At 47.2% G+C, this 14,024-nt stretch overlaps 1 pseudogene; it reads right to left on the bottom strand.

Moving 5' to 3' along the window:
- Positions 1 to 9,587: 9,587 nt before the first annotated feature.
- LOC115317286 lies at positions 9,588 to 11,313 on the bottom strand (annotated as a pseudogene).
- Between the last annotated feature and the right edge of the window lie 2,711 nt (positions 11,314 to 14,024).

Genomic DNA, 14,024 nt, shown 5'->3' with positions numbered 1-14,024 from the left:
AAGCGGAAGCATTTACAGTCCCATGGAACGAACTGGCGTTATCAGCTTTTGAAGCCGCGCCCAACGGCAGCTAAACTCCCCGGTCTTAAAGGAGCGAAGACCGTCGTCTGCAGCGATCTGATGGACAGGCTCCCATTGGCTGGCACGTGTCATAGTTTCAACGAACGAGGCTCCCATTGGCTCTCGCGCGACGCAGTTCCAAGGAAAGCCGCCAGAGCAGCCCTCTCCATTGCGGCGCAGCGGCCCGGCCGCTGGTAAAGTGCGATTCAAACCAACGCGTTTTTGTGCGCGCGTAGGTCATGCGCTTCCGGGAAATTTTGTATTTAGTGACGTTTTTGTTGTTTCCGGTGCGCTTTCTGAGCCACAACCATGCGCGTTGGTAAGAACGTGCGCCTTCGGTCGAGCGGAGAGCATCTGCGCCAGAAGGCGAAAAAGAATCAGCGCGACGTCACGAAATATGTCATTTTTGGAAAGCGCACGACCTACGCTCTCACAAAAATGCGTTTGTTTGAGGTGAGCCCGTACGGGCAGACTCCGGAGTGGCTGCACGGCCGAGCTCAGCGCGGCGGGGCCACTTCACGAGAGCACGCGCTCGGCCGTCGGCCGTAACCTCGGCATTAGCGAAACGTGGCCGTCCACGCCGGTACGCCGCAGACAAACTAAGAGAGCGGAAGAACGACATTCATGTTTTCGCATTCACAACTCATAAGAAGTGCCTAGGTGTCCTCGAAATTTTCTTTTTTCTTAAACGCCGTTTTTTTTTAAATAATTTGTGGAGCAAAGGTTATTGTGCGCAGACGTGTACACGTTACTGAAAAATTGTAAGGAATTACATTCACAATTACTCAACGCTAAATTGTAATTTTTTACAATTACAATTACCCTCTCATGAAAGTAAGTGACCGTTACTCCCAAAAGTAATCCGTTACTTTCGTGGCGTTACTTTCAACAATATTTTCCTCAATTAAGAAACAAAAGGAAGAAGGTTATTCAAGTTCTTACTGTTGCCACCTGTCCCATTTATTGACCTTGAGTATTTTGAGCAACAGCTGGCTCTTGAAATTCTCGTCAGACATATATTGCGTCATTTCTTACTGAAGATGTCGACTGCTACGCTGAGCACCATTTGAACTGAGTCACTGAATGAGAGTGCCGTATTGTGCCTCACGAATATTTAATTCTTTGCGAAGCAATGGAAGTACTATTTAGCTCGAAGATAGGGCAAAGCTTCATCGTTGCAGCCGTTGCCTGATATTCGAGAGTTTTAGTAGAGTTTGTACCAGTAAGGTCATAATAAAATAATATTTGAGGTTTGGCTCGATATTCTTCTTCCTTTGATTTTGAAGAGGTCGAGCCTCGGTTGAGGCGCGTTGGTGAATAAGAAAACGTTTTTAATATATAAATATAAGTAATAGAAAAAAAATCAGAACGTCGGCTAAAATAAGGAAATGCAAATGCACGTTTGCCGTGTGTACCTTTCTTGATGCCGTTCAAAAACGCACGGAGCACAGACCGATTGCAGTTTACTGCGGTTTTCTCCAGGTAGACTTCCGCTGATGCCACGGGCAGCGAAGGGCAGGGAACTGAGCCACACTATGGCTCCCCACTCATGAGTTTCACTCTCTCCTCAAGCCCAGAATCTCAAGTCTACGTCAGCCACCATTATGTTTTATTTGTAAAGATCTCTTATCTTTTATTTGTAAAGATGCGTCGTGCTGGAATACAAACAGCGAAAAAAAAAAGGAAGACAATTATTATTTTCGGAGTGATCGCAAAAATCTGACTCACAAAAAGGGTGGCTGAGATGCGGATCACCTGGCTGAAATTCACAAATAAAATGGACCAACCCTAGAAATTGGACCATAAAAAAGTAAATAGCTTTCAAAACAAATTCAAATAATGTGAAAGAAGCAGAAAAAAAAATACATCCTGTTTTCTAAGAGAAGATGATAGGTGTGCAGCAACGAACGAGGATGCTTGTGGCAATAACACCTTCACATATGATCACATGCCTTTTGGTGGATTTTTAGGCAGACGGAGCGTTGTCTCGTGTTGTGACATTATCAAAATGATCGTAGTTAATATAACCGAGAAGGACATTGTCAATTCTTGTCTGTGCACTTACCGCCTCAAGCTTCTCCAAGAGGCGCACAATCACTTGGTGTCCTCCTCACTTCGATCCCAAAGAAAAAAAACAAAGACACTAAAAAAAAGCGGATATAACTTGCCCCTCCCCCCCCCCCCCCCCTTATTTGGATTTAATGACATTGTTGTTAGGGTCTAAAAGGAAAATAGATTCAAGGGCTTGGTGTAGCAAAAAAAAAAAAAGGCTTTGCAGAACTGAAGAGTGCCAAGCCTCCCTTTGCGCTGGTCAATGCGCCTGACAGTGTCACTGCGCCCAACTTTTAGGAAGGGGGGGGGGGGGGGGGGCTGGTCCTGAAAAAAATGTAACGGATTACAAGGAATCCGTTAGGTAAAAAATGTAAGGGAATTACTTTAAAATTACTCTAGAAAATATGTAATTATTCCGTTACTAAATTACCGATAAATGTAAGGGATTACAAGTAATTTCGTTACTTGTAACGGATTACGTACAAGTCTGATTGTGCGAATCTTATGCTTCACTGTATAGCTTCATAGAACCCAGCCTTTTGTTATGATTATAGCTACTATAAATACAATATACGCTCCAGATTAGATTTCAGCCACCCCAGCCACACTGCATGCTGTCAGACTGCTTAAAATCACCGATGTACACTTATCCGAACCATTATCCTAAATCGCGGGAAATGCTTTTCCGTACTCCAGAAGGCTTAAAAAGTTACGACAGCGCAAAAACGACATGGCTGGCACTTTCCGGCACCGCATGAAAGAGCTCTGGAAGTCGCATTATTGAATCGTAACAATGTACCATTGCGCCCGCTTTGCAATAAATACCAAAATAACAACGACGCAAAAAAAAAAAAAAAACTCGGAGATATTTGTTGCATTTATTAATGCACGATCTTCGCTTTCTTTTTATTTTTCTTCTTTTTCCCTTTTCACGCCTTATTCATCCCTTTAAACCACGAAACACGAATCGGGGCCCCTTCGCTTCGTTGGCCGCCGAGTGCGAAACCCTTAAATCGATTGGCTGATTTCTTTCTTAATCCTATACGTGGCACCTGCGTGCGTCAATATAGCGAAACGTATACCTTGTTATACAAAGTCCTGGACGACTCAAGGAGGCATTAAAGCGCATTTTGAGTTTGTTTTGACTATGATCTTTTTACGTGCCCATAAGGATCTCGGAAAACCCAAAATGCAATCATGTATTTTTTTTTTTTTTTTTTTAAAGATTAAACATTTGGTTCGCCCCATTTCTTTTATATTTATCAGGAAAGCGGCGTGTTGAATTGTTTATTAATGCTTTTTTGTTTTTGTGAAAACAGGTCACGGGCGGTTGTAAATGTGCCTTTTCTTTTTTCTTTTTTTGATGCCTACGGCAGACATTTTTAGTTTGTATAATTAAAAACTTATATAAAAATGAGCTTAGTGCCTTCCTACAAAACATAGGGCATGGCCATTTATGAAAACGATCACGCTTCCTGCTTTCTGATCCATCTTCTCGCGTTCTTGTCGGATAGTGCCGCGACCTGGAATGAAAAGTTGAAGGGAACAGAGGATAACGTTAAAAATATGTACAAGCACAAAAAAAGAAAGAAGAAAAATTTTTTTCTTTAAAGGTCTTTGGGACGCACTGACTTATATACCTTCAACTTCTAGTAGTAAAAAACGCATTTCAAAGCGCCTATTGCTGAAAAAAGAGACACTAAAATGTATGCAGAAATTGCGAAAAAAGATAATACAATTCTTTTTTAAACATTATAAGACCAAAAGAAACATTTTGTTTCTCGCCTTCATCTTTTTGAAGTTAGACTCGTGCGAAAATAATAGCGCAAGAGAACGAGACGAACAAAAGCGCTTTGTTTGTCTCGCCTTTCTTGTCCCGTTCCCTGACGCTTTTATTTTCGTAGAATGCACCAACTTAGCCCAGCTTTCCATTATTAATGCTTTGTTTGTTTTAGACGTATTTTAATGATTTTTCCACCACCTTGACCTTACGTCATTTCTGTGGAAGAAGAAGGGTGAGAGATGAGGAATACGATGAGGATGAAATGTTTAAAAATAGTGCCGAATGCCGGCTTCTCGAATGAACTTAAGCAGAGAGTCCAGCGCAATCTTCCTGTGCTGTATGTTGCCCCTTGGTCGCGTCCACTTTACGAAAGTTTTGAGTCGATGACAAGCGGGGAGGTCGTATATGGTGGCCCGCCTTGAGCGTACAGTGGCTCTGCATTCCCAGAGAAGATGTATTACAGCTGCCGGACTCTTGCTCCCGCACCGCGTGCAGTCAATGTCAATAACCAACACCACCTAGACAGAAGGCCTCCACACGCGTCATCATAGTCAGATCGATCGAGGCGAGAGATTGGGCACGAGTGCTGCGTCAGTGTTCGGCTGCGGCTCGTGGCCAATCAGCGCGTCGAAGGTCGGGCTCGGGTCCAATAGCCGACCGAGCGCGATCCGACTGTGATGACGTTTCATAGAAGAAGAGGAAACCATGCGGAGGCCTTCTGTCTAGATGGTGGTGCAATAACCGGCCCACGGTCATCGGGGTGTCGGACTCGCCTGGCTTTGTTCAGCTTAGCCTGCAGGGCAGGCGTTATTGCCTTGTTGGTGCGGATCCGGCGTCAGAATGACGCGGTTCCTCCGGCTGTATTCGGCAGGTAGTTCGCCATCCGGATCTTAAGGAACCAGGGCCGGCTTGCTAGAACAGCGTCTCAGCTGAGACAGGGTGAAAGAAAGCACTGCAAAGGCTGGGGCGCGCGAGCGTCTTGAGACGCAACTTGAGTCCCGCTCAGCTCGTGCGCTGGCTTTGGCAGTGCTTTCTTTCACCAAGCCTCAGCTGAGACGCTGGTTCTAGCAAGCCGGCCCGGATCTGTCAGTGTCTTGCGCCTCCCCGCCCTTCCCAGGCACAGGAACTCGTGGGGGTTGAAGGGGAGGACATAATTTTCGCCCTCTTGACTTTGTTCGCGTTGCTCCTGTTCTAGTCTCGCAGGCGCAGCTTCAAGCGCCGTTCTGGCAGCATTGTTGGCCTCTTCGTTGCCATATATGCCGGAGTGTCCCGGCACAGATCCAATTTGAAGGACGCGCCCTCCATCTGAAAATTGCTGGCCTAATCTTCGCAGCTGTCGGACGGTGTTGCTATAGATGTCAACCTTGTCGCATTCGGCGTGTGCCTCCCTACTGTCAATGAATACCCACACGTGTTTGTAGAGGGCTTCTGTCTTGTTGCAGTGTGTGGCCGCTTGTTTGGCTCCTGCCAGTATAGCTTGTAGCTCGGCTTCCTTGAGGCTACATTCACCCTTAAAGGAGCTGTGCAACGATATTCAATTGGAGTGCTTTTCTCTCTACACGAGCTTACTGGCACACCTGGGACTCAAGGATACTCACACGCAACGCCATTGGCCAAGAAACTCCTTTGTTGCGGTGTAATTTCAAGGACAAAAGCGATCATTTTCATTCAATCTCTCCTTTGCAAAATTTGATGACGTAACTCGGGGATCGCAGTACACCCAAGTGACGATATTTGAATGCGGTTCATAGATTGGACCCGAGCCCTGCGTGGGCACTCGACTTGGGCTCGTGACAATTGCTAGCTCGAGAAGCATTCGGGTTGTGACCCGTGTCCAATCGCTGCAACGACGACAACAGCCGAGCCATAACCATTGTCTGGAACTCAGCGCGTGTCCTGCGCATTGCCAACCCCAGCGCGTGGCTATGATCAACACTGGCGGCATATAATCGGCTCCAGATCACGTGGCCGCTTGTTCTGGCTGCGAGTTGAGGGGGTGACCGGTGCTCGTTTTTCTTAAATTTTTTTCAGGGACTTCCATTGCGTGGGGTGAAAAACGAACGCGTGTTTCATAGGTCATTAACGTTAGGGATCCGTTTTAAGCGGTATTTGTGCACAGTACAAAAATTGTTGCATCGCTCCTTTAAGTACTTGGCTGCACGTGATCTGGGAGCTTAACATGAACCATTTAATGGTTTCTTGTGCGACTCCTCGCAGTGCAGAATCTTGTGTATACGTACAGGTTGGTAAAATCTCTGCTGTACTCTCGAACAAAGTTGATGTGGTCCATGACTCTTTGGAACCGACGCTTTTCGTGGTCCTTCCCCATGTTGCGAGCCAGTGGGGCCAGTGTAGTAAGCTGCATGGTTGTATCTTCGAGGCTTCGGTTTGGGAGCGTCGGAAGGTGATCCGTTGCGTAACCAATATGTCGCAATATGGCTCTTTCCGCTTGTCCGGTCTTGAGTCTGTCCAGTTGCGCGTCCTTGAGTGCGTCTGCCCGCTTCTTAAGAGTATTGAGCTTCGAGTGAACGTGCAGGTCTTCGATTTTCGCAAAACGTGAAAGTCCGGCAATTGCTCTCATAGCTTCCCTGTTGAGCCTTTCAAGTTTTCGGACTTGTATTTGTGTACGTCTATTGTAGTTGTATGCATAGAGTGCCTTTAAAGTCAGAAGCGCTAGGGCTAATATACGTGTTACCCTTTCTGTGGCTCCCCATTTCTTCGTGGCCACTCTTCTGATTAAAGGAGCGATGCAACAATTTTTGTACTGTGCACAAATACCGCTGAAAACGGATCCCTAACGTTAATGACCTATAAAACACGCGTTCGTTTTTCACCCCACGCAATAGAAGTCCCAGAAAAAAATTAAAGAAAAACGAGCAGCGTTCACCCCCTCAACTCGCAGCCAGAACAAGCGGCCACGTGATCTGGAGCCGATTATATGCCGCCAGTGTTGATCATAGCTACGCGCTGGGGTTGGCAAAGCGCAGGACACGCGCTGAGTTCCAGACATTGTTATGGCTCGGCTGTTGTCGTCGTTGCAGCGATTGGACACGGGTCACAACCCGAATGCTTCTCGAGCTAGCAATTGTCACGAGCCCACGTCGAGTGCCCACGCAATGCTCGGGTCCAATCTATGAACCGCATTCAAATATCGTCACTTGGGTGTACTGCGATCCCCGAGTTACGTCATCAAATTTTGCAAAGGAGAGATTGAATGAAAATGATCGCTTTTTTCCTTGAAATTACACCGCAACAAAGGAGTTTCTTGGCCAATGGCGTTGCGTGTGAGTATCCTTGAATCCCAGGTGTGCCAGTAAGCTCGTGTAGAGCGAAAAAAATTCCAATTGAATATCGTTGCACAGCTCCTTTAAGTGAAGCGTGCTGTTCCAAGTTTTCGTTACCCTCTTCATCCAGGAATGAGGCCTTCAGTATTGATCGAGTCCAAGAATCCTCAAACTTTCAATCCTCTGTATCTCATCTCCCTTCATGGTCAGGCGTATGTTCTGTGTTTCTGTCTGGGATTGAAGGCGTGGGTTGCCCACTACTATGCATAAGGTCTTATTTGGTGCTGCAAACATGCCTACGGAATCCAGAAACTCTACGATGGTGTCCAGCGCCTCCTGTAGTACCTCTTCTTGTCTTCCGACCGCTTCACCTTTGGTCCAGATTGTGCATCTGCATAGATTGTGAAGCAGATGTCCTGGATTCGGGCCAGGCGAGGCGGGAGATCGGCCATAACTATGTTGAACGGCGTAAGTGAAATGAATGCGCCCTGAGGGACTCCAATCCTATTCGGTGTTTCTGGACATGCGGTGTTTCCCACTTTGACTGTAAATTTCCGTCCCTCCAAGAGGGATTTGATGAAGTTGAGTGGTGCTCCTTGGATACCATGGGCGACTGCGCTGTCAATGACTGACTTGTGTGGTATAGAATCAAACGCTTTTTTGACGTCCACTGCTATAACGATGCGTGGATCAACTTTGGAAGGTGTTTCCGGCACATCTGTGTAGACCATCAAAAGACTATCTTGAGTCCCTAGGTGTCTTCGAAAGCCTATTTGCGTGTAGTGGAATGTGCCATTGTTCTCTAGAATGCTCTGAATTCTGTATAACGCCATTCTTTCTGTGAGCTTGCATAAATTCGAGGTGAGTGAGATGGGTCTCATGTTAGCAAGCGATGTTGTGGTTAGCCTGGTTTAGAAATCGGGATGACCCCAGGACGTCTTACACTCTTCTGGAATTTGACCTGTGGTCCAGATTTGGTTGATACATGTTACGAGCTCCTCTGAATGCTCGTCTGGCAGGTTCCTAAGGAGAGCATAGGTAATGCCGTCTGGGCCTGGTGTGCTCTTCGTTTTGCATTGCCTTAGGGCCGAGATCAACTCCCCCATAGTAAACGGGGCGCTGGCAGGATCCCCTGGTGCATTGCCTTGACGCCTGTAAGTCTCTTGTGGGGCGGGTGTTGCGGGTTGCGGGAAGAAGAGTTGTCTGGCTTCTGCTGCCACTTGGTCTTCTGAAATTCGCAGTGCCAGCCCGATGTTTTGTGCTGCAGTTCTGCTCTTTATTCGGCCTTGCGTAGCTTGGATCGTCCTCCACATCTTGTCAAGGCCCGTCCTACCGTTGAAGGAGTCACCGTGGTCTTGCCATTGCTGCCTAGCAAGTTGGTTGGCGTACCTCTTCGCTCTCGCCATCGCCAGATTGAGCTTTGCCCTCAATGCTAGTGGCTTGCCCTCATTCTTATATATTTCCAGGGCTTCAGTTCGGGAGGCCCATAGGTTGAAAAGGTGTGAATCCGCTGTCGGGTCGCCTTCCTTGACCCTTGTGTCTTGTGTGGCTTCCTTGACGCCTGCCTGTAGTCTTTCTGTGAACCCGCTCTCGGTCAGCCCTTGAGTTAAAGCTTCCCAGAATTTGTCCCATTTCACTCGTTTGTGTACCCGCTTCTTTACACCGGTTGAGAAATGGGCCAGTCTTACGGTGATTGGTAGATGATGGTCACTGTCCATACAGTTTTTTGAAAGTTGCCACTCGAGTTCGGTGCTCCGAGTTGCCCAGGCGAGGTCGGGTGTGGTGTCCTTCTGCTTCACGTGCATACCTATTCACGTTGGCATATCTACGTCGTTCACGAGTCTAAAACACTTCAGAGTCATTGACTCGGCTATTTCCTCGCCTTTGGGTGAGTCACGGGAGTATCCCCACATGGTGTGCGTCGCATTGAAGTTCCCACCCACGATGATTGGTACCTTCCCCGCCGCGAGTTTCAGGTGTGGGATTCAAGCGGTCGCGTTGCTGCGTACGTTATATCCCGGACGCTCATAAACCGACACCACCAAAAACCAACGAGCACTGATTTTCACCAGCACTGCCACAATTTCGTGATATTCGTTGCACCATTGCGACATGTCGACCTGGTCTTGCGGTAGGTTATCATTTACGAACACTGCTGCTTGTCCTTTAGCTACCGGCACGTTCGGCGTATCAATCCCCCTGCGCGATCTTCACCGCTTCTTGTACCGTATGGTCGGAGTCGTATATACGTTATACCTCGCTACTTTTTTTTTTCTACACCCCCTACCTCCTGGAGCAGGAGGGCTACTGGTTTGTTCAGTTCAGTCACTTTTCCCGCGAATCCGTGACACTTCCATTGAACAACACATGACGGCCTCGGGGCTTGGCCCCGATTTGAAGCCCTGTTATTAGTTGAAGCCATCTTGGCTGTCGTGGTTCGTCGTGTTGGCGTTTGACGAATTTGATTTGCCACTGTTTTCTTGTCCTTTGAACAATGAGCGGACAGCCTCTTGCAGAACTGGTTTTATCATGGCTTTAAGCTCCCTTCGCACGATCTCTCTGACCATGGTCATGATGTTGTTCTGGGTTCGGGATTGATGCTGGCAATCACACCCGCATAGAGGTCTTGACTTCCGCCCGTGTTACCAATGCTTGGTATCTATCCGAGCTTGCCTGGACATGTTTGTCGCCGTGTATGTGGCTTGGTGTTGTAGTGGCTCGGAATGTACTTCGGTTGTAGTTTCCATCTGCCCATGAGTCGGTACTCGTGACCCATGAGAGCTGCTTTCATGGCTTGAACCATGCGTGGAATATCTTCGTCCTCTTTCTCTTCTATCACACTTGTTGCGGGTGCTATCGCCGTCTTTGGGAGCTCTAGGAAGTGTCCCTCTTTCTTTGGCGGCGGGGTTGGCGTGGGAATCTCTTCACCCTTGGGTAGTTACGCAGCACAGTCCCGTTGCGTGCTTTCATCCCTCGGCCCAGTGTCCGAAGACCGTCTTGATCAAGGTGCCTGACGTCTGTTGCGTGTGGGTTTCCCCCTCGTTTTTCCCTTCTGTCGAAGCTGTTCGTTGACCTCCCTCCATTTGGGACAGGAGGAATCGGTGGTCAGGTGGGCCGCCTTGCAGTTCTTATATTGCGGGGAGGTGTCCATGCAGCCATCTTCACCGCGCATGTGTTCCCTTCCGCAGTCCGGGCATCTCTGCTCTTTGTTAGGGCAGATGTCCGCTTGGTGTCCGATAGCATGACAATGCGTGCACACCACCGCGCGGGGTCTGTATGCACATACTTGCCTCATGCAATCGTAGTATATGACGTATCTTGGGGTTCTCCTACCCTCGAAGGTGATTAGGGCTGCCTTACTGTTCGTGCCCATCGGTCGTGCTTCCAGGATCCAGTGTGTAGTGCTGACAAGGTTCGGTAGCAGGTTTTCTGGGTCGTCGGTCGGGTCGATTCCGTAGATCATCCCTCTGACCTGGTTGACATTCCGGGCGAGGTATGTGGAAACTGGAATTTCATTGTCTGGTGTTCGTATCGTCTTCATCTTTAAGAAGTGTTCCACAAAGTTTGATAGCACCTTTCGTATTTGGGATGGTTGTCAATAGCCTTTGCTGGGGCAGTCTTCAGATATTTTGGCGACAACTCTGTCACACGCACTCGCTCACGCGGTCTTAAGATGACTGTCGTGTTTGTCACCATAAACTCCCGGCTGTTTCTTCATGGGTGTGGGCGCTATCGCTTTCTTCCGGGCGCCTCTAGAGACGACGGTTGACCAGGCAGCTTGATCCATCTCGTCATCACCTGATGGGTCGCGTGAGCTCCACGAAGCTTGGTGACAACGGCAGCGCTCGGAGAATCCGAATTTAGGAGTGTCGGGTGTGCCGGCGCATCAAGTTGAATGTGGTGGTCGTCGACTCTCACCGCCTCACCGAACGTCGGGATCGCCTTCACCAGGCATAACTGCTGTTGCTTGGCGTCATTGGTTGTCTGGTCGCTTGGAGCCCTTGTGGTGTTATGGTCATCCTCCCGGGATTTCTGGTCCAGGGTGGGTGCAGTCTTCGTCAGCGAAAAGCCTTTTCTCAACGTGTAGAGTGGATTCACCCCTGTCGCTGCGTTGGTCGCGTCAGCTGCTGCCATTAGGCTTAGCTTGGCCGTCGATGCGGTTGCGTTTGAGATGGTCTTCTTTCCGGGTCTCTCTCTGCCTTGCTGCTCTGGTCCCAACCACCAGAAGATTCTTAGCTCCGTTGCCGGGAGGGTTGCTATGCTCCCTCATCGTCTTTTGAAGGGCCATAAGCCCCTGAAACAGGCAAAATTGCGCAAAAACTCTGGAGTTCAGAGATTCAGTGCTCCTACCTTAAAAAACTTCGTCGTCTTGCCCATTATTAATGCAAAAGCATTAAATGTCCCATAGAGCGAACCGGCGTTATCAGCTTTTGAGGCTGCTCCAAACGGCACCTAAATTCCCCTGTTCCGTGGAGCGAAGCCTGTAGTCTGTAGCAGCGAATTGATGGAAAACTCCTATTGGAAGGCGCGCGGCGTAGTTCCAAGGAACGACACCCCGCTGAGAAGCCCTCTCCATGGCGCAGCGGCCCGGCCGCCGGTAAGAGGGAGACGGTTGCCGGGCTCTGCAGAGCGGCCGTGGCGGCCGGCTGCAGAGCCCATCCGGGCGGTCTGCGCAGAGGTTGCTCGGCCGAGCTCAGCGCGGCACGCAGCTTGTAGGAATACGCTACGTATACGAATGCTTTCGGACTCCTACAAGTTAGCAATCTCAAGTGTCTTTTGCCAGACTTATGCCTACCTCAATTACTCTACTCAACATGCTGTATTTCAATTACTTTTATAAGTGATTATGTATCTTGCATATACGTTTGATGAAGAGTATTTGCGACTCTAGCTTAATTACATTTCTCGGTATCTTGTTCTCTATATCTCAAACACAATTCTTAGCCTTTTGAAAAAAAAAAAAAAAAGAATTGCCGAGAAAATTTTTGTCGGGAATAGGAATCGGCGCACCCCAGCGCAAGGTTGAGCCGATTGAAAACTTGAAGCGGAAATGACCGAATTCGGAACAAAAAATTCAAGCCAGCACCAAAAATGTAAACTCAAAATGCAAAAAAAGGACAGAAGAATATGATTATAAGAAACAAGCACAAAAAAATCACTTTTCTTCTTTTTTTAGTTGACCCAGCTACGGCAAGGACATTGACAGCCCGACCGGTCCCGACCCTTTCATAACGACAGAGATTTCAGCAAGACAGGAAACAAGCTAGGCAAAGTACAAAGTGCGGGATGGTAAAAATACAAAAATCAAAGAAAGAATAAAAACATTCAGGGACAAGGACAAACAGCACAGTTTTTTTTTTTTTTGCTGTATTTTCTTGTTCGTAAGTATTTTTATGCTTTTCATTTATTCTTGTATTAACAAGCTAAAAGCAGGATAAGCTCTCAAAATGCAAACAAAGTGTCTTTCCCAAGTTGTACGCCTTCCTGAACGTGATCTTAGAGCTTATTACGGGCAAAAGAATAAAGAAATCGACTTTCACTGCGTTTGGGGTAACACAACATAAAGGAAGCGTGGCGATTGCCATACCTATCTACTATACGTGAGCCCTTGTTATTCCGTCAAACTTTGCGTGAATAAAATTTGTTTAGTTTCAGCTCTAGATATAGCGAGGTGTGCATTATAAATCCGCCAGGAGATGGGATTTTCAGGGGTGTGACTTTAGGTAGAGGGACCTCTTCTGGCTTCGTTTGTCCTAGAATTATCATCTTGCACCAGTGATGCTACTCATTCTACTAAGGCTGAAAAGAATAGCACTTAGATTTGGTTTTGTTTGCGTATGTTGCTTGCAAACGATAAAGCATTCTAGTTTCAGTGACGTCGATGCAAATTTCTCAATGCGGAAGTATCTCCAAAAGTAATGAAATTATCTTTCAAAGTATTTGTACTCTGCTCAATTTATTTTGCTGGAAACGTATCTTGAGCAGTGCTTTAAATACTTTATATAACAGGAATTTGGTAACTCATCGTGACAGTCTACGCTCACAATTTTGTGAGCGCAGACTCACAAAATTGTTTTATTAAAACATTCTCAGTGTCTGTCAAAACACGTTAATTTTTTATTCATCAGGCGTCCTTGTTCCCAGGTAATTGTTCATAATAAAAAAATGACGAAAATTCTACGGTTCGACTAAAGCTCCACGACTTAAGTTATGTATTCCCTGTGTCACAGCTGCTTGAACTTCATTCCGTTTATTTTCATTCTACGTAATTCGAATTGGTGTGCATTAGTTTAAATAAATTTAATAAGTAATATAAATTACAGCAGAACGTTTTTTTTAGTCGCATGTTGAGGACTGTTCGCACCCGGTGCAAGCTACGCACGGCGTGCAGAAACCGCTCTTGCTGCCTCAACCGAACGTAACTGTTATCATACACGGCACACCTCGACAAACGCCTGCTGTATTATCATTTCACAACGAACTTGTATCGTACGTGAATCAACCTTAATATACTCTGCTATTCAGAAAATCCTTCACGTTATATCACAGTGAACAATCTAGAAAAAACAAATCCTTGTATAGTCCACGGACCATAGTCCCTAATGGTGGGTTCACACGGCGGACCTCATCCCCGAGAGAAGTTCCTACGAAATCGGTGACGACACCTTTTTTGTGGTTCGAAATCCGCCGTATTTCGGGCGATTTCAAGTGGGGGAGCAAAAAGCAAGAAAACAAGCGTCCTGGAACCGTCGCTTGGAACGTCGCGTTCTATGCTCTGCACCCACCCGGAACGCGTACGAGGCGCTTCCTTCTTTTGTTTATTTTTATCGACGACCCTCTCTCTC

The sequence above is a fragment of the Ixodes scapularis genome, unplaced genomic scaffold (assembly GCF_016920785.2).
Source record: "Ixodes scapularis isolate PalLabHiFi unplaced genomic scaffold, ASM1692078v2 PGA_scaffold8__174_contigs__length_109621045, whole genome shotgun sequence".
In the NCBI taxonomy this organism is placed as follows: Eukaryota; Metazoa; Arthropoda; class Arachnida; order Ixodida; family Ixodidae; genus Ixodes; species Ixodes scapularis.
Note: the sequence above shows the minus strand (reverse complement) of the source record. Positions and strands in the feature narration are given on the sequence as shown.